The sequence below is a fragment of the Channa argus genome, chromosome 2, assembly GCF_033026475.1.
Source record: "Channa argus isolate prfri chromosome 2, Channa argus male v1.0, whole genome shotgun sequence".
Classification (NCBI taxonomy): domain Eukaryota; kingdom Metazoa; phylum Chordata; class Actinopteri; order Anabantiformes; family Channidae; genus Channa; species Channa argus.
In genome coordinates, this window is record NC_090198.1 from 5282911 (window position 1) to 5308532 (window position 25622).

At 38.4% G+C, this 25622-nt stretch overlaps 1 pseudogene; it reads left to right on the forward strand.

Annotated features, from left to right (window-relative positions):
* The first annotated feature begins 802 nt into the window (after positions 1–802).
* LOC137108398 (uridine-cytidine kinase 2-B pseudogene) lies at positions 803–25419 on the forward strand (annotated as a pseudogene).
* The last annotated feature ends 203 nt before the right edge of the window (positions 25420–25622 follow it).

The window sequence follows — 25622 nt, forward strand, 5'->3', positions numbered from 1 at the left end:
TGCTGCTAAAATATATTCTCTTTCAGACCACTGGTGGTATTTAGTTGCTGTCCACATGCAGGTGGAGAATACACAGCAAAGATCGGTGGGAATAATAAGGCAGTCTAATGTATGGAACGTCAAGCAAGAGCCTCATTTTCAAGAGTATTTGAAAAGGGATCAGTGCGAGAGTCATTTCTCAGACTGATAACCGCTCCAGAGAGCATCCGCAGCTGTCCAGGATATGCAGTCCAAACAAACAAGTCGTGAGAAAATAAAACCATTATTCGGGAGCCTGTTGCACATCCAGACACAAACAGAGAATGTGTCACCTGTCTTTTAATGATAGAAAAAGAAAGGGGAGAGGAGAAAGACAGAGCAAGAGAAGGGAGAAAACACGGAGAGATGACATTAAAATAAACTAAAGGAGGCCTTTAATGTCATTTTCCGCATTGTTACTTGACTGAAGACTCAAAACTCAATTTCAATTAAGAGGGACATGTTTATTTTGTTTGTTCTTTTCTTCAATTATTGCATCTCTGCAACGGTGATGTATTGGATGGGAAAGACAGGGTCATTGTTTTCTTCTTCCCTCATTGTAAGGACCAAGGTGTATCAGTCAGACAGAAGGGGAAACATTTCTGTTGGGACAAATCCATGTAAAGCATTTCTCCCAGGCCAAGATCCATTATGTTGCTGACATTATATTCTCAGGTGGATGTGTTTATTGGAAAACAAATGTGTTTCAGTATCAGCTGCTCTTCAGGACAATGTCACATCGTGGCTGCTCTTTGAATGATAACAGATAGGTTGGCCTGTTATCATGTTGGCACTGGAGACTTGCACTGAGTCCAAACATCCTAACGATGATGCCAGTGTTGCTGTTCAGATTTCTGGACGGATCCATGAGGCTCAGAGACAAGAGGAAGACATGGACGTGATGGATATAGGGCCACGGGATGCAGGCTGGGGCACGTTTGTCAGAGATCTTCCAGTAGATCTTATAGGCAGCAGGTAAAAAAAAAAAACACACTAAAGAACAACATGCCTGCCCGTTCATCTCTACATTTCACATTGATGAATGCAGATCTATAGCTTCAGCTGTTGTAACAGTTTTATTTCTCTGGAAAGGTGTGTACTGAACTTGCAGCCTGACCGGCAAATGAACCGAGAACTTTCATAGTACCTAGTTTTGTGCTGCCTTTAAGCAAGCTGCTGAACTCCCCTGACTGCTCTAGTGGAGCTGTTCAGTGGCCAACCATGAATCATTGTGATTCTACTAAGTAGCTGTTAGATGTGAAGTTGTGCACTGTCAAAGAAGTTCTTTGTCAGGCTTCTCTACAGTAAAAACAAAACCAAAACAACAAAAAAAAAAAGTTCAGAAACTGAAACATGCTGGTGCATACATTCACTTTGGGTTAACTGCCATCTGTTTGTGATTACAGAAGATTTAATTGACTTTATTGCACTCTGGTTATCCGTGAAATTGTCTGCATCAACGGAAGTTGTTACTTTTGTTTAAACCAACTTTCCTTAGAAAGTAATTATGCATTTAGCCATGGAGACTTATGTTGCTAAACATGCATGGGTGGATTATTGAATGGGCCAGCAAGCCACAGCACCAGGGGCCTCAAGTGACTACAGTAAGTTTTTTTAATTACAGTATAGACCTCAATTAAGTGTTGTAATAGACACAACTCAGACATAGAACGTGCTTGAATCTAGCAAAAGCATTTATTTTCTTTACAGACAGTCATCAGCTAAACCAAACACTGAACCTTCTTGTTTGGGCTAATGTGCAGCGCCTTGACTATTTGATCGTTTCTAAACCAAGTAGTGTGTGACACAGGTTGGGAAAGTATCATAATGCGATAATATAACAAATATAGATTGGGAAGAAAAACACAGGCACATTCTCCCATCTGAACTGCAAAATGTTAACAGAAATTTAGTAGAAACCACTATTGTAAACATTTTAGCTAACTTGATGTAAATATGAATGGAGGCCTTTCAACTTGAATGGATGAACTTCCGAGCATTCAATTATGCAGGTTTTCAATAGATGCGCCAGGAGGTATTGAGTGTCTGAGGCTCACCTTTATTTTGTAGTTTAAAGAAAACGTTCTTAATTTTGTTGTATGTCTCTGTTATATACGGTAAAATATTGTATATATATTTTTACAACTTCAATTCCCAAAAAGTTGGGAAGATGTGTAAAACAAAACAATCTCAAAAAAGTTGAAACATAGTGATGTTGACCATTGTGTAGCATCAGCTTTTCTTTTAACAACTGTCTGTAAATGTCTTTAGGAGAGGAATGATTTAGGATTCTTGATAAACTAACTTTCCAACTTGATTGAAGATAAATTGCATTTTCAAGGTAGCGGTGTAGTGGCATTTCAAGTTAAAATGATATACAGTGCATGAACCTTGTGGCTGTGTAACACTCTTTCCAACTTAATTCTGACAGGACAGTCATTTCAATAAGTAAAATCAATGCAGTGGGCCAAAGAATATTTTTTAAGGGAGCACAAAGACTGGCAATCAGTCCCCAACAATGAGTGTAGCATTGAAATACAAGGCCGCAAGATATAGCAGACAGCAAAAGATTCCATGGCCATATGCCCACGGCCATCGTTGCTCCCTCATTTGACCATGAAGCCCTTTATTTTTGTCAAACTGACATGGCCGTGTTGGCTGTTGAGCCCTCATCAAATCTAAAGCTCTGTCTTTTATTTTGTACCCCTTTTCTCCACTTCCTGTTCTCAGTTCGTTTCTCCACCTTTACCACTCGTCAATGTTCATAATTGTTTCCAGCTGCTCCCCTGTCGTTTTAAACCTAGGTCACCCCTTTGTTTGCTGTCAGATCATTGTCTCTGTGGTCCATGCCACACTTTGTCTTCATGGTTTTTTGGATTCCTGGTTTTCTTTATGTGTACATCTTTTACTTGCATCTATGTTTTTTTTGGGCTCTAAACGCTGTTCATGTGGATTTCTGTCACCTGCATCTCGGTCCGGTTTGGTTATTGTTTTGCCCGTTTTACTTTAACTCTGTCTCACAGTTAGCTGATTGTCACCTGCTTTATTGGTCATGTACAATTCCCCACCTGCTTAGTTAGTGCTCATGTACATTTCTTAGTCTACTTTCCATTCAGCTGCCCCTGTTATTTTGACCCGATCTTGTAATTAGTTATCTCCAGAATTGTGTAAATATTCCTTAGATAGTCAGTGGAGTAATTTTTAGTTCTCCCTTTTCTGTTTGTTTAGACCTTGGTTCATGGAATACGTTGTGTTCTCGGTCCACCCTGATCAGTCTCTGTTTAACTCATTCATCTCTCGAAACATCAACAGCATAGTATAATGTGCTCACACTGAGTAGAGTTTGTATAACACATCTCTGCTACATGTTTTTGGCAGAATATGCTGTAGAATTTAATCCACAGTACCCATTAATCATGTATAGTAATGTGAACATTTTAATGCTGGTGAACTATTTTTTTTGCTTTACATTTGCTATATGTGCCAGTCATAGCACAAGTGTCTGTTTGCCTCTATGTATACAATGAAAAGTTAAATGCTGCAAGATATTTACATGTAAAAGTTATTTTCTCTGGGATGAGAATTTATGGTAATGTTGAAATTAGGCGCCCTACCGTCCATTTTGTCTTTAATACATCCATGTTTCCTGTTACCTGTCATCTGAATCGACACCAGCCAACTGATGGCATGTTGTCAGATTTGTATGCCGTGCAGTGGACTAGATGGTTAATTGCATAATTCTAATTTAGTTTTTCAAAAATGCCTACTTGAGCACTGAGATTCATACTGGCTCTGCTGTCACTCTCACATGTGTGTTGGCTTGATTAGTCAACAAGCTTGAGTAATGGTGGTCAACTTTCTGCAACTCTCTGCCACTGTGTTGCCATAGAAGCCATAGGCCTCCTGCTGCACTGTTGCATTCAGGGACATGACATAGTGTAGGTCAAGTTACTACGGGCTGCAATACTTTTATTGTTGCATAGTTGCTCCCTATGTTGTTGTTTACGATATGTAAAGATAAAACAGACTTTTTGGTGATTTAGTTTTTTATTTTATAATACTTAATTTAGAACAGTGTAGTTGAATAAATGTATTTTGAATTAAGATGAATTAAGACTACCTCTTTACATGTTTCCCCACATTTTGCTGTGCACTGTGAAGTTTGGAAAAATATAAGGCTAAAACTGAATACTGCAATAAATAATAAATCCAAAACAATGAAAATTCCGCGTATTCAGAATCCCACAGTTCTAAGCCTTTGGCAGTGAAGTCAGCATGCTGTTGTGATATCACACTGATATTTGACAAAGTCCCAGATGCAGAGACACCTCTCTCTGCATTGAATGACTGTCATTCATATTCAGTGTAGAGACGCCACTCTACCTGCCACCCACCCTCCTAAACTAAAACGGCTTTATTTCCATGGTAACATGCAAAACCCTGACAGTGCCCTTTGGGATTAATGTGGATCCAGCAATAGACCCTTCCCATAACCTGTCTCAGCTTCACTGTGTCTCACATGCATACGTTAACTCAAACACATGCTCGAGACCCCTGATGTATTTTTTTGTGAGAGTATGTGTTAGTTATGAACCTGCATATGCATGTCTTTTTGTGTGTGGGTGTGTGCGGATGTGGTATTACCCACATTATGGGAACCTAAATCTGTCTACATAGTCACCTGTGGGGACAAGATGTTTGTCCCCGTTGGGAAATCAGTGAATTTCCCTCTATTGACTTGATTTAGGGAAAATTATTCTATGTCGATGACGCATCCAATGACTTGGTGGTCAAGTCTCCAGGAAATAATTACAAGTCCCCCAAAATTATGGAAACCAGACTGTATGTGTGTGTGTGTGTGTGTGTGTGTGTGTGTGGGTGGGAGGGTGTGGGTGGGAGGGTGGGGGTGTGCGTGTCCATCCGTGCATGTGTGCACAGTTACTGCATTATTCATTAATCATTTTGTTTCACAAAACCTCCCATCAGACACTCAGTCTTATCTCATTGCATGTAGACTAAGATAGACTCACATGCACACACACACACACACACCAGCAGTTATACATCTGAATCCCAGCTTCAAGAGACAGTTGTGGTAAAGGCTCAGTAATTAATTGCCTTTGGTTTGAGCACTGTATACCTGGGGGAGGTACGTGTACCTCATGCTTGTCATTCACTTCACTATCAGATACATACACACGAAGGTGTTTATTACTGATAAAACATGAACATAATCGTAAACCTTGTACAAAGTTCCCGTTTGTGTACACTGGCCAATGATTAAGTTTTAAGCTACTTTATTTCTAAGCTTCACAACAACACAAGATGTAATTTCATGCAAGTCATGCCCAATATTAGTTGGCTGCAAAACCCAGGCAATAGGCCATTTAAAGCAGATACAAGCATTAAATATGAATTAGGTTACCAATTAACCTCAGATCTTTCCATCCATCACTTTGCATTACTGTATACCTTCATTAGCTGAAAACAGGTTTGCTTTAAACGTAATCCATAAGGGTTGATGTCAGTGGAAACAAGCGGCAAAGTTGTCCTGGACCTAAAACGTAGAGTCCAAGCAGAGTGCATTATCAATCACGGAGCAATTATATTTATAAGTCATAAATAGAGCCCCAAATGTTACATTTCACTGTGGCTCCTGGGAAAACTAATATCTCAGTGACAGATGGTGCCCTTCCACCTTTTGTGTGCTCTGGCATACACATCTGCCCAAGTTCCTGTTTGGAATAACTTCACATGAATGAGCAGCAGTCACTGCACCTGAGTGTTGCAGCCAGTGTGCCACATGCAAAATAAGAAGCAGATCACAATGATCATAAGGTTATTGTGTAAATCATGGCTTTTTAATCAACCAAATAATCTTTGATTAATCTTTGATTATTTGGTTGATTATAAGTCAATGGCATACTCAGACTTAGTTCCACCAAGTTTCCACTACTGTGCCTACTTTGTGATTCAGGGCATTTACTTGCACATAAAGCTATAATAAGCAACTTTTGGGAATCAAGCAAGCAATTTAATGGCACTGACTCCACTGTGTCATTCCACTCTGCCCCACGTGGTCCAATGCTCTGGTCTGCTATGCTCACCCCAGCTGTTACCCCCAGTTATTCGTAGTTTTTAAAGTTATTCAAGCAAAAGTAATTCAAAATCCTTATTGGCTAGAAGAGTGAGCCTCGTTCCAAAAACACTGCACTTCCAGCGGAGCTGTTTAGTGAGTCCGGGTCACAGAAGCTTTACTAAAATAAACACATAAATGAATATCTCAGCGAAGAATTTTGTGAAATCAGTTCATTTTCACTTAACTTAACATGGATGATTTAGTCATACCAATTTTACATTTTCAACTAATTCAACTCGGAGTTTCTAGTTTTAAGTCTCGTACCACATAAACAAGAAAAAAAATAATGATGAGAGTGATGAGTTGAATGAAAACAGATCTGAGAGTTCACAAACAAAACTAAGGCATTAGTATACTTCCCAGTATGCATTATTCGATCAAGGTCTCCAAATATTCTTTGTTTATTTTGGTAATTAGAAGAAGACTTTATGCTAGAAAGGCGATAGCAGGCTTTATTAAAATCTAAATTAGCTCACTGGTTAGTTTTACAATAATGAAAAAAAATGGGAGCTGTGAGAGTGAAGCTTAGAGTTGAATTTAATGACTAACCCTAAAAACTTTATCATATACCAGCAACTAAACAAGCAACTAAAAATGATGGTGTGCTACTGACTATGGTACCATGTGGTCAGTGGTGGAAAGTAATGAAGTACAAGTAAGTGGTAATTGTAATTAACAGACCGATAACAAGTACTTTGCATTAGGGATTCATAGCATAGCAGTGCTCAAAGTTGCCTGGTCTGCAATAGTTCTATTCTCTGGTGTACTAGCACCTCTCACAGGGTGCTGGTGTTGTGCTGAGTCTGGCCTGACTGCTGGAATTTGCATTCACAGAGCAGGAGTGCACACTGCTAAAGTGTTTGGACTAAGTGTCTAATTTCAGACGTAAACCTACTGAATTTATGGTAAAGTGTGACTTTATAGGGGATCATTGAATGCAGTGTAGAATTATGTTAAAGTAAACCAAATAATATAAAAACCTGTGCTTTTCCTGAACATTTCCTGAACTTTGTCCAGTCCTCCTTCTTGTGTGCCATTCACACAGAGAGGAAATAGTATAAAATAGTGCATAGTGAGTCCCTGTGTTACTGCACTGAGAACTCTTGATCCCTGTTGGTTTATAAATGATTGATTTACTGACATATACCGTTACACTTATGTTTTTTCCTTGTTATGGCATTTCTGTAGCTTATTAAATCTGCACATCCTGACCTTTTTTCTGGCTTTCTTGGAATATTCCTATTGGTCTGTGTTTTATTCTTGAAGTTACAGTGCCAATACTGCTGTAGTACTGTTACTGTCACAACATATTAAGAACTGTAACAACGCAAGTAGTGTAGAAATAAAACTGAAAAAGCATCCGATCATTTCATTTATCATCATTTATGTGTGTTGTCACTGGAAAACCCTGCATATTAGAGAACGTTCGTGTAAGAAGCACAGTTGTCGTCTAATGAAAGTCTATTTGGCACTAAAGTTGCCAACAAATTAATTGCTGCCATTATGTTCTAAATTCGAAACCATAGTATAGCGACAACAGATAATAAATTTACATTTAATATTGTTGATATTTATATGGGATTTTAGTAAAATAACACAATGGTGTATTTACTGTAACAACAGACTGATCCATTGGAAGAAAAAAGTTAAACACTTTTACTTTTAATAAATTAATAAAAAATGCCACTGTGGTACCTATGCTTTTTACTACAGTACAATTTTTGTGAATTTGTACTTTAACTTTAAGTACAGTTTGAGTACTTTATACACCACTACATATTGACTAGGCTTTTCATATTATTATAATAATACATAAATTATAGACTGAGACATTGTTTTGCTTGTTTAAGTTTACATAACTACCAATAATGTCCAATAAAGGAACTAATTAAATTAAACAAGACTGGTTTGTTGTGTAAATCTCATCCACAATAAGCTCATATAAAGTTTTAAATATAAATTCAACCAATCACCTAAGTTGTTCAATAAATTAATGTAATCAATCAAACTAGAACAGTAGTTTGTGCAACATGCAACTTTTATTTAAGATAACACTGCATGTTTTGGATGTGATGTGAAATTCTAAGGCAGCCCCTTGACTCATATTTCTAAGTTAAAACACATAATATTTGATAGTGCTTAATCCAGCAGCAATGGAAGATGCTTCTTCTTGATTTCTTGTTGTATTTTTCATTGTGTGCGTATGTGTGTTCAGACAGCTCGAGTAAGACAGGCAGTCAGGCAGACTTGACAGAGATGTCTTCTCCAGTCCATTTTATGTTAGTTTTAGTTTTAGTCACACTTTCACACTTTTCTGACAGAGTTTTTGTAAATATGAGGATGCTTGTAATAATCTCTGTCTGCAGTCTTTTGTCTTGCACATGTGCATAATGTAAAACTCAAATTAGAAAAAACGTATGTGTATAAATGACAGAGAAATAGACATTAAAAGAAATGAATTTCCTTTAGTAAGCCAACTACAACTGAGCTACTTTAGTGCCTATAACCCAGTCAATGAGTTAATACTGAAAGTTACATTCAAACATTCGTTTCCCATCAGTTAAACAAGAATAAAGTGATTGCTTTGTCATTTGCACAGTGCCTCTTTATCCTTTTCTGGTTGTGACACATTTGAGAGCACAATTCGAGCAAGCAGGTCTAATTTTCCCCAAGGAGATCAAAACATTCAGTTTTTTATCTTGTGTTATAATCTTCTTTTAAGCAACATAACTCCCTAATTCATAGGATGGTGCACCGTTACCCCACATTATTGTATTCTGGTAGCATGCACTTCAAACAACTCCAACTGTAAATAAATTATACACAGCTGAATGAGGACAGAAGAAAACAGAGACTGAACAGAGGCTATACTGAACGGTCTCATTTATATGTAAAACATGACTAACCTAAATCTGAGCCGAAGCTGTATAGCTGCATTATATTACCGTTTTAATATGGAAATAATGATGTTATGCCAATATTATTTTCTGGCTATAGGCTGTGAATTAGGCTCTAAAACATCCACTAACCCCAGAGAAAAACATTAAAAGTTTCTGCGTGTGTGAGTGTGTGTGTGTGTGTGTGTGTGTGTGTGTGTGTAGACAGGGGTGACACTTCATCAACAAATGTCAACTTTTAAGAAAAACTGACATCTTTCATCAACAAATGTGGAGATTCAGGCGTTTTATAAGACAGTGAGAACAAACATGTCTCATCTTCTCACTGTCCAGAGTCTGTCTCTTTCTATCTCTTAGTTTTTTTTTTTATATATTTTTTTTTTTTTTCATGTTTTTTTTTTTACACTAACACACACACACACACACACACACACACACACACACAGTTGTATTACATACCGTACCCTTATTTTGAAATGGCAAAAAAAAAAAAAACAATTCTTCATCAACACAATTTATTTACCAATATTTAAATTGTTTGCACACTTTGAGCAGTTTTTTTGTTTTTCTTCTGACAATAAAAGAACATTGTACTAGTTGATCAGGAAATAATGAGGGGGTAGTTTTGCATCTCCTTAATTCCACTTCAATATAAGGGGATGCAGACTCAACCCTTAACCCACATTGAAATGGCATCACTGTAGTTACTGAAAGTAAAAGAAGACACAGATGAAGATGAGTGCTCTCGTCTTTCAGTTTTAAAAAAAGGCAACTGGACAAGACAGAATACAGTCAAAGAATCGGTCAGTGTCATTTCAAAGTGATGACTGGGAAGATTATGGATTTTAATTTACCGACTTTAAAAAAAAAATGGTGTGCAGGCACTGTGCAACATGGATGACTTACAGTGGTGGTATTACTTACACTGTGATGAACAATTTAAGAAAACACCACCCCAGTGTGTCTGCTGACAGCACAGGAGATGAGAGAGTCAGGCAGGAAAAGGCAGCTCCTTCCTACAGCATTTCAACAACCTCTCGATGCAGATTCAGACAATACAAAACCCAAAACTACAGTGGGAGTGTTTACATCTGTACATCCATGGAGGATGTCAGATTTCAGCATTTGATTAAAGTGCTTGTTATAGTATCCCCCATCACCAGCACCTAAGTTACACTGATGAAACCACAATGAAGGAACAGGGTACAGTGTGCTTTTGCTTTATGCTGCACTTTACATAGGCCCAGTGATGTAATGTGACCACATTTATATACAAGTAATAAAGCTACATTTTGTGTTTGCACTAATTACAAAACCTATTATTTTAGTGTGTGGTTGATGTTCTTAGACTTAATTTTAAGGCAAGAACTTACACATTTACACACGTCAGACATGTAGGCAGTTTATCTTAAATTAAACATGACATTTACTGATATTAAAAGTTGGGGGGGATGTTTCTTAGTTGGTAGAGCAGTCAGCAGAACCACAGTGTTGGTGGTTCAACTCCCAGTTCCTACTTGTTACTGTATATGTTGGATGTGCATCCTTGGTCAAGATGCTAAACCCCAAGTTACTTACTCACTAAAATACATATTTATTTGCATTGACCATCTGGTTAAAAATGAACGGCTCACCTTGCTCCACAAGGAATAACTAGTCAAATTTCCAGGGTAATAATTTATACGATCACAAACCTGAAATGTGGGACCAGAACAGTGTCTATTTTTGTTGTCAGCTGCCTAGCAACAGTCTTCATGTAATGTCACAAAGCTGATGTTGATTTTCACTTCAGCACACTGAAGGGGGGGGGGGGGGGGGGGGGGGGGCACTATTATAACAGGCACAAAGTTCCAGTACTGCATGAAGCTATTCCTACAAAACATGTATCAATATATCGCCTGAAAATAATGCTCAAATAATTAAGGCATTAAAATCGGAAATTTCTATTTTATAATTTCACTGGTCATCCCCATATCTGCTGTGTGGTTGGGGGATTGTGACATTGTTGTTTCACAGAATTTATTTATTCTTTGTTATATACCCTTGGCTATTTTAAGAAAGATTTTCATTTTAGTATATTTAGCACCACCTATGATTTTCTCCCTGGACATGATCCAGTCTGTCATCTGCTATTATTTATTTTAATCTTTTTATTATTATTTTGTTAGTTCAGTTCTGAGACAATTCTTTACTCCTGACATGAGCGGCTGTCAGCTTTGTGGCGGTGCTAACATCCTGTCAATGAAATGGATATAATGTAGACACCACCATGTGAGGCAACTTTGCAGGTCGTTGATTGAGATTTGCAAGAAGGTTTTATTATTACGAATTTAAAAAATGCATTAAGGTGATGACCGATGTTCTCTTGTGCTGTAAACTAAACTCTAACTTCCCATGGTTTTAAGTTATTTACAGTTTTGAATTACCCATCTTGAAGTGCAGCCGTTGTGACGTCACACCTAACCATGAAATCGGATAAGTTCACCCCTGACAGGTGCTACACTGAGGCCATATTGTACGAAACAACTCTTCAGAATGAAGTTTACAGGTAACTATTGTCTTACTCTATGTCCTCAGCAGGAACTATTAGGTAAGAAAGACGTGCTTGTTTAAGAAAGCACGCCTTTCTCATCACGATGTTAGATGGTTTTTCCCATTGGTTTATGGTAATTATGGAGACCAAACCTCCAGCCAATCACAGTAGGGAATCATGAATATTGTAAATTATATGTTAATAGCAGCTGGAGGACACTGGGGATTGTGGGCTGTTAGTGCATAAAATGTCACAGAAATGTTAAAAATACACTCAGTACTAAGTACATCTACTATAGGAGGTCATAGATCGAGGGCCACATGCAGCATTCACAATGAAGTTGCTTGGGTTAGACATGCTGGTTGTTGTCTTAAAGAGTTGCGAAGGCATCATACCCCATATACAGTGAGCACACATAGTTAGAAATCTGTTTTAAAATGCACTTTGTGGTTGTGTTTTGGCTCAGATAAGGCTCTGTAGCTATCACCGAGTCAGGATTTTCACACTAAGATTCCATATGTTAGATAACACTGAAAGATGACAAGCAACAGGGAGGGAGGTAGAAAAAAGGTAGAAATCGGAAGAAAAAAAAATAAGATAAATAGTCTGCTCTTTCAGTTAAACACAGAGGCTAATAATAATAACAATAAATTGCTTACTGATTAATTGATCTCAAATTTATGATGGCATTTTACCCGCCCGTTTATCATTCTTTGAGATTTGTCACCATGTTCTCTGGCAGACAGATGCTGAAATATTTCATGCAGATAAAGCTCATTTAAATGTGAGAGAGAGGAAGAGAAGCCAAGGGTTATCTGACATCTGCAGTGTCTCTGATTGTTAAATAAACACAGATCAACAGATCAGCCAGATGAAACAAATGTGAAAAAGATTCGTTCACTGCGTCCTTGTATGTGTGTGTGTGAGTGTGTGTTCGTTTTTACTTTATCTTGCTTACGTGCGAACCGACTCTACATGCATTCTGCTGAATCCCCATTTTCCTTTAATCTTCACTCGCAGTTTATGCTGAGATGAAGCATAATGCACATCAATCACAAATATACACACACACACACACACACACACAAATGCATATATCAAAGATAAAATTAATGATATCAAACAGATTTATAAATATGTAGATTTGGTTCTTAGCCGTTGCAGTCGGGAAACAAACACACGCCATGTTTGCAAGCACAACAAAACACATTTTGGCACCAGCAGAAACTGAATAAAATCCCTGTTTTGAGCATCACTTTAACCGGAGCAAGTTTTCTGGTTGAGGTTGAGTAAAGTCCATTCATTCCATATTAAAAAGTATGTGGATTTTAGTGCATACTGTTCTTAATATAGCTCTAACTTATTATTAGGTAGCCTCTGAGCTTTGAACATAACAGTATTCCCTGTGAATTATTCTTGCATTATAAGATGCTACAGTATTTGTTTTGAGTTGAGAAGGTGAGATCTTCCAAAACGAAGCATTGTACAAAAATCTGAAGATGTTTTCTTTGTGCATTACGTGGTTATGCTGGAGCCATTTGACTGGACTGTAATCATAAAGTCACCCTTGAACACTCTCTCTCTCCCACGCGCACACACACACACATTATGCCTTCTTCTTACAAGGACACAAATCCCAGAGAGCTCCTAGCTTACAATGGGCTTCATCATTTCTGTTTGTGGGCTTTTAAACTGAGATGAGTCCAAAATATTTAGAAGGGGGAACAGAGCTCATAAAATCTACGAGCTTTGACACAACAGAGGATATTAAAACAGTTATTGCACTATGTCTTGGGGGTTGTGTTCTTTCATAGTTAAGGGCATCCTTGAATAGATAGAAGGCGGCTCATATGACAACATAGCAAGATGCTTAGAAGTGATCAGGAAATCACTGTGTGTGTGCATGAAGGAGATTGAAATGCATGTCTGTTGTAAAGGTCTATGTCTTCAACCAAACATCATAAGCAATTAATCAAATCGTAACACCACTGGATAAGTTTTCTCCAAAAACTTTCAGCTGTACATACATTCATGGATTGCTTACATAGAAGATTTTATTTCTATTCTACTGTGTTTACATTTCATTTCTTTTTCAGTCAGCATGGATATTACCAGGACACTGAAACTGAAGTAGTTAATATAATTCCGGCTTTGTTATTTTAATATTTAAAACTGTGCGTTTCTTGATACATGTTTATATAGTAAATGTAAAAATGGCTTCAGTGAATAAAAAGGTTACTGAAGCTCTGTCTATCAGTAAGTCACAGGATTCACTGAAGCAAGACGGCTGAGCAGAAGACTGCAATGATAATTAATGCTAAATGTTCAGTTCTGTGTGGCTGATTTCCTTGTTTTTCCTCAATAGTTTTAAAGAAAAATAAGAATATAAAACTGAGTTCACTAATGATGAATTTTTTGAAGATTAATGTCTTGGGTGCATATTTACGTCTTACCCCGAGCAGACTGACAATCTGATCCAAAGTGAGAGCGTGTAACATAAGCAGATGGGCTTGGTAACTCAGGCTTTGGCCTTTTGGGACTTAGTTTGGCCCATAATTGGATCAATTAGTCAGAGCCACAAAACATTATCATATTGTACAAATTAGCTCAACCCAAAATTCCAGCAGAACTGACACATAGATGCAGTGAAGCAGCAGAAAGAGACAGATGAACACATTTGACTTAGCTGTTCAAAGTTTCGGGTCAGCATTAACATATTGTTCTAGCTCAGGTATGGAAATTATATAATGCAGCGCTTCTAAACGATGTATGGTGCATCGTGCAGAAGACAATTAGAATGAGGAAACATTTCACTTGCAAACCTGCAACAATTAATTTTCTCAGTTCCAAAATTAAATAGTGTAATTAAAAAAAAGGTATAATACACAGGGGTAAATATTCTCTGACTCAACTACAGAAAAGTAGGTGAGTGAAAACACTGACAAAAATAAATAAAAAGGTTCAAGTGATTTAATCACAGATTTTTAGAAATATTCCCAACTTTCCTGCAAATGGGCTTTGTACAGTTGATTGTTTTACTCTTTTAGCCATGAAATTATTTTATCACTATAATATTTACATGCACATTCAGCTGGTACAAATGTTAATGTGAAAAATGATTTTACTGTGCCCTCATCCGGCTTCTTTCACTATCTGCAGAGCACTTTTTGTGTCCTTCTAGTTGTAATTTATTCTTCATGGAATTAGTTGGTCCAACTGTACCAGATCCCAAACAATCCAGAATTGTGCACATGAAACATGACTGAACTTTTATTCCAGTTGCCTCTAAGTACTCTGTCCGGTTCCCTGCTGTTTGTTTTTGGATTCATAGCTCTCAAGCATTATTTTTCTTAGCCTTCCACTTTTTGTCTTGTATGTCTGGAGGGGATATAAATTTCTCACATATCTGGATAATGGTCTTCTTAGTTGATACTGGTATTCCTAAATGCTTTGAAAAAAATTTAAATCTCATATCCGGCTTTATGAAGGAGATCTACTCATATGCAAAGTGTGTGTCCAATTTAACACACCTGGTGCCACTCATCAAGCATCAGGTGTTGACAGTCTTTTTAAAGTATCACACACTTAATTTTCATACTAAAGTAGAATGCAAAATTGCATTGATATAATTTAAATTCTTTTGTTATAACACTCCTTAAACATTTTTATTTCTCATGATGAAGGAACAATAGGAAATAGCCTTTTTCTATTTCATTGTAAGGGAATGCACACTTAACTCAATTATGTATTTCTCCACACCTGTGCTGTTAAAAATTAGTAGTATCAAAACACCATTTTGGTACGTAACGCATAGAAAACGAAGGATGTTCTCATCAAATGTAGAAATTATTATCTCAACTTTTGCATTGTGTAAATAGTTAAAAAATAAAAGTATTTATCATCCGTTTTGATGAGAACTTTTTCATTCATTGTAGAGAAAGGTGGGGTTTTTTTGTTTGTTTTTTTTACTCTGATTGGAACAAGCGGCTTCCTATTGGGTTAAAGGATGATGATTGTTGAAGCGTTTTTTGTCTGAGTTCTGGATTGTGTGGATGTAATTTATGGACAAACTGCAGCCTCCACAGCCCTTACATTTGGGTTAGTAGTCAGCTCATTACCGCAGATAATGACAAAACTCACCACTCCATTTAATGTGAGTGGAATATGAATTAAGGTCCATCTCTTTTGACGGAGATGTCCACTGGTAGTTATTTGGAATGTTAACATTTCTTCTATATTTTATATATTTGTTAGCTGGTTCAGTTGTTTTTGTTCATTTTTCTTTGGCAACAGCGAGTTTCCACTATTTACTTCACTATGGTTTCTTTTTCTCCTGCATGGTCCCTTGTGGCTTCTCTAAGGCAACAAGCCTAATGTCAGCTAGATTCTCAAGGGTTTTTTTTTTCCTTCTGTTGACCCATACTCAGAAAAAAATGCCATCTTCTTCTTTTGCGTTTGTCCCTGTATGGCCTTAAAGTTGGTGCAGAGGCAATAGGGTTTTTGGTTAAGGCATTGGACACAAAATCAGACACAATGAGGCACCTGGTAAGACTGACAGGCTTTAATGATGAGAAACAGAGGACCACAAACTCAACCGGTGAGAAGCCTGGAAACCTGATGGACCAAGCAGATTGCAGAGAAAGACCAAAGCAAGTTTGAGATCTAGTGACTTGTAAACAATGAGTGGAATAAAGGTTTTAGATTGCAATCGAAGTAAATATGGCAAACATCTTGTTTTTATGAGGGTCATACATTCTCACTGTCCTTTGAGCTCTGATTTGGCCTCTATCAACTCCTGAAGATATTAGACCCTGGTCAGTCACAATAAAACCATCTGCTTTTTTTGTGTAGTTCCCCTTGTGCCACCAAAAAAAACCTAATTGAGACATGGCCTCCAGAAGACCATTTGAAGGTGCCCTGTGATATTTGGCACCTAGATACGTAGAAGTTCATTGATGGCATTGCCTAACCTTCCCTTCTAATGCACATTGAGCCTTGAGCAGTGACGACCCTGTCTTCAGTTTACCAGTTGTCCTTTGTTGGCCCACTTTTAGTAGGTACTGATCAATAAACACTGGAAATGCCCCACGAGAGCTGCTGTTTTAAAGCTGATCCAGCCATATAGCATCACGATTTGGCACTTGTCAAAGCTGCTCAGATCCTGTGCTTTTTTTCCTGCTTCCAACACATTAATTTTAGGAACTGACTCTTCACTTGCTGCCCTGAAGTTACATTTGATCACACAAGTTTGTGTGAGATCACTGAAATTGTTCCTCTGAAACAGGTTGTGTTAAGTACATATGCTAAGTCTATGTTCCTGCCTATTGACTGAACTGTCTTAAAATCAACATATTAAAAACTGATTTTCTCCCACATTTATGAAATGTGTTACATTTTAGAAATGCTTTGGTGTGCACCAGACATTATGTCCAGCAACTTGCAGAAACTGTTGTCTGTCTGCTGTTTGCTGCATTTTGTGTTGCACAGTAGGTGTTAAGAACTGAGAACTGCTGCCTGTTGTGACTGAAAGTGATGCTGATGCTCTGACCGTGAATCAGAATAGTATAATACAAGTGCAACTTGGGTTAGGGACAGCATATCTGTGGGTTCACTAGACATTAGAAACACTTTATCATTGTGATTCATTTTTAATATACAAACCTAATTTCAAAGAAGTTGGGACGATGTGTAAAACCTTTATTGTCGATAAGCACATATACATGTTACGATGAAATTCTTTCTCTGCATTTAACTTTAACCCATTCCCCTGGGGGTCCCTGGGGAGGTAGCGCTGAGTGTCTTACTTAGGAACACACCTTGTGGGTAGGCTGGGATTTGATCCTAAAACTTTTGCATCACATCCTGCTGCTCTACCCATTGAGCTACCGAATGCAATAATAAGTAAATCTCATCAACACATTTTATTCATAATAGAACATAAAGAACATAGATGTTGAAACTGAGACATTTTTCCATTTTGTGGAAAATATTGATGGCAGCAACACATCTTAAAAAAAAAGTTGGTGGAGGGTGATGTTTACCATTGTGTAGCAACAGTGAGCAGCAGGATTCTAGCTGCTCAACAGTCCTGAGCCTTTGGGCTGCAGTGTGGTTTATCTTGCTGAAATAATCAAGCCCTTCCATAAAAGAGACATCATCCTGAATGGAGCACATGTTGCTCTACAAACTTTGCAGCATTGATGATTTCCAGATGTGTAATATGGCAACACCATAGGCACTAATGTACCGCCATACCATCAGAGAGATATGGCTTTTGAACTGTTCGTTGATAACAAGCTGACTACTACTCTTTCGGCTTATCCCGTGAGTTCAGGGTTGCCGCAGCGGATCATTGTCCGCATGTTGATTTGGCACAGTTTTTGCACTGGATGCCCTTCCTGGCGCAACCCTCCCCAATTTCTACCAGGCTTGGACCGGCACTGCACAGCTGGGGAGGGGAATGGGCTGTTAGGGGATCAGTGTCTTGCCCAGGGACGCTTCGAGATATAGCCAGAGCCGGGGATCAAACCACTCACCTTGTGGTCCGTAAGCAAATGCCTTTACTGAGCTATAGCCGCCCCTTCGTTTATAACAAGCTGAATAGTCCCTATTTAGTCTGGAGAACAGAGCGTCCACGGTTTTCCAAAATCAAAACCTTTTTTGGAATTATCTGACCAACAGTGTTTCATTTTGCTATAGACCATGAAATATGAGCTTTGGCCCAGAGAACATGGCGGTGTTTCAGCATCGTGTTCACATGTGGCTTCTTCTTATCTTTAACTTAAATTTGTGCTTTGCACAGCGAACTGTGTTCACATCCAGTTATGTCCAGTAGAGACTCATCCCTGTTTTTAATGCAGTGCAGCCTTAGGGCCTGAAGACCACGCACATCCAGTTTTGACCTTCAGCCTTGTCCCTTGCAGATGATTCCTCCTGAGTTTTTGAATTTTTTTGATAATATTATATACTGTAGATGGTGGGATCTTTAAATTCTATGCAATTGTTGGTTGAGAAACATTTTTCTGAATTTGTTACACATTTCATGTTACTCACCTGTTGTCAATTAACCTAATTAGTTGTCAACTGCTCCTTTATTAGAAGCACCTGGGCTTGAGACGACACAGGAATTGTCAAGGGAGGCAGTGAGCACAACATGACCCTGTATCTGAAAACAACAAAATCTTGTCTGTCACCAAATTAAACTGTGGCTATTTTGAAGATACAGTTTCCAGATACACATGAAATAACCAAATATTGTAGCTGTAGTTCAATCTGCAAATTAAACAGATAATGATATGATTTCCAATTCGTATTGTTTTCCGGGCTTAAAAAGAGCAGATGAAATCATTACAAACAGGGGCCCAGCATTATTTAAATGTCAGCTCTGTCTGTGTTTTAGTACATTTAGTTTCAGCGTTGGTTTGTATGTGAGAGAGACAGAGAGAGTAAGGTCACGTATTGTGTATCTAAATCTTTGTGGGAGCTGGTGTGTCTTAAGTATTTATTTTTAGAATCCCTTTCTTTTGTTCTGACATGATTTATTAAGGAACAGGGGCGTCAGTCTCTCATCTCATCTTCTTTGTATACAGTCCTGTTTCCATTTTGTTTTCTTTTTATAACATGTAATGACATCTAGAAATGCACTATATTTGAACTTTCCTTTTATTATAGGTAACTGTCCAAAACTTTGTAAGACTACAAAAGATGATGTATTACTAATAATTTAATGTATGTTGCTCTAACTGGACCCTATTTTACTAACAACACCGTATTGGGAGTTACCAAGAAATGTGTTGATTGATTGGGTTTGAAGCATTTCACTAAGATGGATTTCACTAATCCAAATCCTCATGCTTGAATAACTAAATCAGTTATTTTTTGTGCAAAATCATCAACCCTGTCTTATAAAAATTGCATTTCTATTAATCTGCCACCACACATGCAGTTTGTGAGGACCATAATTGAAGCTAGATTACAATTTCTATTAACGTGACAATATTGCAAGTCACAAGTTAGGTCATTTCAGACACAATGTATTTAGATGGATGTAAATAAAGCAGCCATCTTTCTCTTAACGGCCGTTGTTGCCATAACCTGAAACCACAGACAGAACTCTGACGGAAGTTAAGCTGGGGTTTGTTTTACCAGCCTTCTTGCTTTCTTCATTCACAAAACACGTTGCATTAGAACATATGTCAGCCAGAGTTTACATTTCCCAGCAAATGTATTTGTGATTAGGGCAGCATGTAGATGGAGTGGTCAGCACTGTCACCTTACTATAGTAACCACATGCACCAAAGCATCTCGCACTACAGTAGAACCCCGGTCTCCTGTGGAAAAGTTTTGTCTCGCTGGACTATTCACCTCCCGATGACATTTTTAAAATTAATATTCTATGTCATTGCTGTAAGCCTCAAATATTGACGCGCCACGGTTTCCGTTGAACTACACTGAAAGCTACAAGCACCAATCACAGATGCGAACAGGGACCTTAAGCATCCGCATGTAACGCAGAAGAGACAGGACAAAGTGGTGCTTTTTGACACCTTGGCAATGAGAATGTACTGGAATGTGAGTGTGAATAGTTTTCTGTCTGTGTATGTCTCTCTGTGTGTTGGCCCTTACATAGACTGGAGACTTGTCCAGGTTGGACCCCTACCTCATTCATTCCATCGCATTCTGTGATTTGCATTTAAGGAAGTACCCACCCACTTAACCACTCTTCATCATAGTTCTGGCTTATAAAAAGAATATTTTCTCACATGCGTCATTCGCACTTTTTGTATTCCATTCTTCTCAGCTTGCTCTAGGCCATGTTCTCCGAAATTAACAGTGTTTTGTCTGTTAAATAACTGCAGACAAATTGGTCAGTTGAGTTGTAGTTGTATACGGTGTTATTGCTGTTCATGCTCCAGTGACGGTGGAACCACCTCCTCGATTAGGGGTAGTGAAGAAAGCTTTGCATCCTTACAGTAGGAGTTTGCTTGGTTGCTTTTATTCTATATCTTTGTTTAGCCAACCCTGTTCTCAGAGCATGTGGTAGGTTCCAGTTGGTTGGTGAGATAAAATGTCCTTTACTTATAGGGCTGCAACGTTTTTAGTTTTTTTTACTGGCATTTCTTTCTTTCTTTTTTGTGCTAATGTTTAATTTTTTTTTTTTCTTGAGGTTTCATTTTGTGTCCGTTAGATTCTTGTCAATAAATTGAGGTCAACTCTGAATGGAGCACAGGAGTCTTTGCACAATCTGCTTTCTCATTTAAAGGCATTTAGGAAGGGAACAATCTCCCTGTTACTTTGAAAACATGTAATTTCTCTGGAAAGAAAGAACTAGATCTACAAACAGTAGTTGAGTTCTGGAGGGAGGGTGTGTGTGTGTGTGAGAGACGGAACGGAGGGTAAAAAAAATGAGATGTGGGTTTTACTGTATTTGAAGACTGCTGTTTATTATGTGTACCTGACAGGGACTATGGATGAAACTGACCTAGTGGCTACATTTGGTGTGAATCTTTTCCGATTGAATGATATTAATATTTAGTTTTTACACAGAAACCTAAATTACCCGTTAAAGCATTCCGAGAAACTTCTCCCTTTGTAAGGGGTTGGGACACACACACACACACACACACACACACACACACACACACACACACACACACACACACACACACACACACACACACACACACACACACACACACACACACACACACACACACACACACACACACACACGTAATGAAGAGGGGAGTGTATCTGATGAATTGTTCATCACATCCTTCTTATCAAGACACTGACCTTACACTAAGTAAAATGAGATAAGGAAAATAAAGATGATGACCAAAAACACGCTACATTAAAAAACAAAACAAAAAACACCACCAACAACAACAAAAAAGCCTGTAATGAGTGGCGGAGAGAATAAATCATCTCATGTTTTGACATCACCAAGTGGTTTGCATCAGTGCCAGTTTTCAGCACAGAGCTGCAGCTTCTTGTACTTTACTAAAAGCGCTGGCCGCACCTCACTCCTGCTCTCAAGCAAACCTTAAAATGATACACAACATTGTAGTTTTTATTCTACTTTTTATTCTAGTTTTATTCTAGTTCTAGTCTGTTAACAATAATGTCAACTTTACAATAGTATTGTATAAATATGACCTGTGAGACAGACTGAGCTGTCAAATTAGTCAACTGGCTGGTGGATAGTAAGTTAGTGCAGCATTCTTATTTATAAAGGTTAGGCTGGGTTTGAACTTGTTTTCACTTGCAGTTATGGCTACATTCAAATGTAAAAAAACATATTTGGGGCTACCAGTGTGATAGAGTAGGAATGCTGACTGGTTCTTTACATTCTGACCCGCGTTTTATTAGCAATGAGTGAGATTAACAGGTCTGAACATACATTTGTGGTGTTCATGATGCGCTCTCACCTGTCTGCCTCTGTAGTCTGCATCTGTGTGGCCAAGGGCAGGACTCCTCCACACACACAGAAAAATGAGAGACATAGTCCACCTAAATGAGACAGGTCAATGTCTTTGTTCCATCCTGTTTGTGCAAGACACCTTCTGTGGGTAGTCAATTGAACACCTGTTAAACGAGTATAAATCGGCAGCGAACTGATCATTTCAACTTTCCCCACTGTCTGAATACTTCTATAACCTTATCCAGGGCTTAAAGGCCTAAATCTTACATTTACATTTAGACAGATGTCATAGCTATGTGACTTGACCTGTTATAAAAATTAACTAATTTTCAGTCAGTTGTTAGTTTATTAAGTTCACCACACTAAAACTATCTCTGTTAGGGCTAATGTAGGTTGCATACAGTAGTGTTAACAGAACATTGTGACATAAGTCTTTGTGGATCCTATTATTGTAACTCCTTAACCACAGACACAGTAGAACTGTCTGTCTTAAAAAAAAAAAATCCAGTTTATTATATAAACATAAGTTCCAAAGAGGTCCACCACCTCAATGTGAGCCGAGAAGGGAAAGCAGCAAGCGAGTCAATCAGTTCCCACACACTACACATTAAAGCCTTCTATACAAGCCTTAAAATATTATTAGGGATTTTTAACAGTAGGCTATTACTCAGCTGTATGTGTGAGCAAAAACAGATGACCCTTCTCAGATTTTTTTAAATAGAGGCCTGCTTCTTACCTGTAAAAAGCTGAATATCTCTAAATTCCCTGGTCAAAAATTCAGATAATGTTCTGGTCACTGGGTCAGGTCGAGAGATTGATCAGTTAACTTCTCTCAGAAATGATTGTCGTAACATTTGATTTTACAGTGTCTCATGATCACAGCGGGTTGGGCCTTGTTTTTTAAATTGGTCCATAACATTCTAGAATTCCATCTTTTCTTTCCCTGAAAATGGACATTCGTGGGCTGGGCTCAATATTTGCCCTTTTCTCACTCATTCTTTCCACTTGTCAGCAGGTTTATTACAGTAGAATATCCAAACTTAAAACTCATCTCTGTGTCTAAACCCATGGGTTTGTGGCTTATTTGCTGATTACTTCAGGCCTTTTGCACACTGTCGTGCACTGGTCTCAGTCTCACTTAATCTGTCAAATATAATATAACATTACAAGCCATGTTATGATGAGTTTCCTATTTTATCTGTCCCTGTTCCTCTGCTCCTGCAGTTAGACACAAAGCCTATCACCCTGTAAAGTACTAGTAGTAGAGTAATGAGAACATTAGGACGTAAAGTCTCTGTCTTACTTCAGTGCTAACATGCAAACCGACTGTAAACTGCTGAGGAAATCAAATGCATCATGACACCAACTTGCATACACTCACTCATGCATGCATGAAAAGAGATTCAGGGACATTCATTCAGAGAGAAGCTGCTATAAGGGTTTGTTCATGTACATGTAAATTCAGAGGATTTAATTAGTTTGTTCAAACACACTGTTAGTGCCTAGAAATCCCAGAGCACCTTTAATTCCAATAAATGACAGCATCCATTTTCTCAGCTGTCTTTAAACTCATGTGAAAGAAATGCTTTAAGAAATTCCCCTCCCTCTAGCTTACGAAGACCCTTTTATACCAAAATCCACTTTAGATCCTCTTTTTATTCCTGTGATCGTAGTTCAATCAGTTTTGTGAATTTCAACATTACTATCCTAAGGCTACGAACCCAGAAACATGAGACTTTACAATGCATTGTTATTAAAAGACAAAACCTGGGGCTGCTTTATTAAATGAGAAATCGCAAACTGACACTGTTCTCACACAGATTGAGAAAAATGTGCTTTTAGCCATCACACACTTCAACAGTGAACGCATTGATCAAATATAGAATTTATCAGCCATCTCTTTGTCTTATGACATGTCTTTTATTAGTGTTGTTCCCTGTATTTTATTAAATCTATGGGAAATTGATACATTGTTTGTATAACTTATCAGAATCTAGTGCTATTTAATTATGATGTCGTTTTTTGAGCCTGACATCATTGGTTTAGTTTTCTGTTAGTGCTCAGCTTCTCCTAATGGTATAAATCTAAAGGGTTGTTGCTGTTTATGTAAATCTGTAACTTTTGTGCTTTTGTATTTATAGACATCTGTATTTGTATAGACATCTTTTTGTTTTCCCGAATAAATTTAAACTCAATAAATGAAATTATACACATTATGGTATCTTTACAGTTCTAAATCTCAAAGTCTGCACAACCAAGGACATGCTGTTGGACTCCAGGAGGATAGAGAGAGAGGCAGTCCGATCTACATCAAGAGGAACCCTGCGGAAAGAGTCCAGAGTGCAAGGACTGCAATGTCTCATCATCCTCAGAAGACAGACCAGGTTTGACATGGTAAAGAGAAAAACGTAGCAACCTCAACAGATTCACCATCGAGACTCAGGGTGCATCATGGGCTGCTATGAGAGCAGTTCCAAGCAGAAATGCAGTGCCCTGCAGAGAGTCATCAAAGCAGCTCAGCTGTTGTCCATGCAGGACCTTAAGACCCAGAGAGCACAGGAAAACCTGGAAAAATCATCAAGGACCGCAACGACCCCAGCCACAAACTTTTTACCATACAGAAGCATCAGAGCCAGATCCAGCTGGCTCAGAGACAGCTTTTAGCCACAGACCATCAGACTGCTGAACAGTGTACAAGTTTAAACTGGGCAACCTTTTCTTATTGGTGTCTCCGGAGGAACCGCCAGTGCCAAGTCATCTGTGTGTGAGAAGATCATGGAGCTACTAGGGCAGAACAAGATCAACCACCACCAGCGACAGGTGGTGATCCTCAGCCAGGGTAGCTACTACAAGGTGCTGAGTGCAGAGCAGAAAGCCAAGGCACTTAAGGGCCAGTTCAACTTTGAAAATCCAGATGCCTTTGACAGTGATTAGATCATGCAAACACTCAGTTCCTGCAGGGGAGAGTGTGCAGATCCCAGTCTATGATTTTTGTTACTTATTCCAGGAAAGAAGAGTTTGTCACAGTGTATCCAGCTGATGTAGTCCTGTTTGAGGGTATTCTCGTGTTCTACTCACAGGAAATCAGAGATCTGTTTCAGATGAAGCTGTTTGTTGACACTGACCCAGACACGCGACTTTCAGTTCTAAGAGACATCGGTGAAGGTGGGAGAGAGCTAGAGCAAGTTTTGGCTCAGTACATTACTTTTGTGAAACCAGCCTTCGAGGGGTTCTGTTTACCATACTTAAGTATGCAGATGTGATTATTCCACGAGGAGCAGATAACCTTGTTGCCATCAACTTGATAGTGCAGCAGATCCAAGATATTCTGAATAGTGGGCACAGCAAGCATCACAATGGCTGCGTGAATGGCCACAGCACTCCACGTCAGAGACAGACCTCAGAATAGAGCAGCCGGCCTCATTGACCTCATCACACCTCTCTTCACAGGGCGGCGAGGGGTGAAGGGATTGTGCTGTAAATAATGCCTGTTGCCATCACTGTATTTAACAGAAGAGAGATGCAAAAACAATTGAAATGGCTTTTATGACTTATCGGAATTTAGATTGTCAGGAAGTAAGACATAAATTCTTGTAATGAGACCATGGGTTA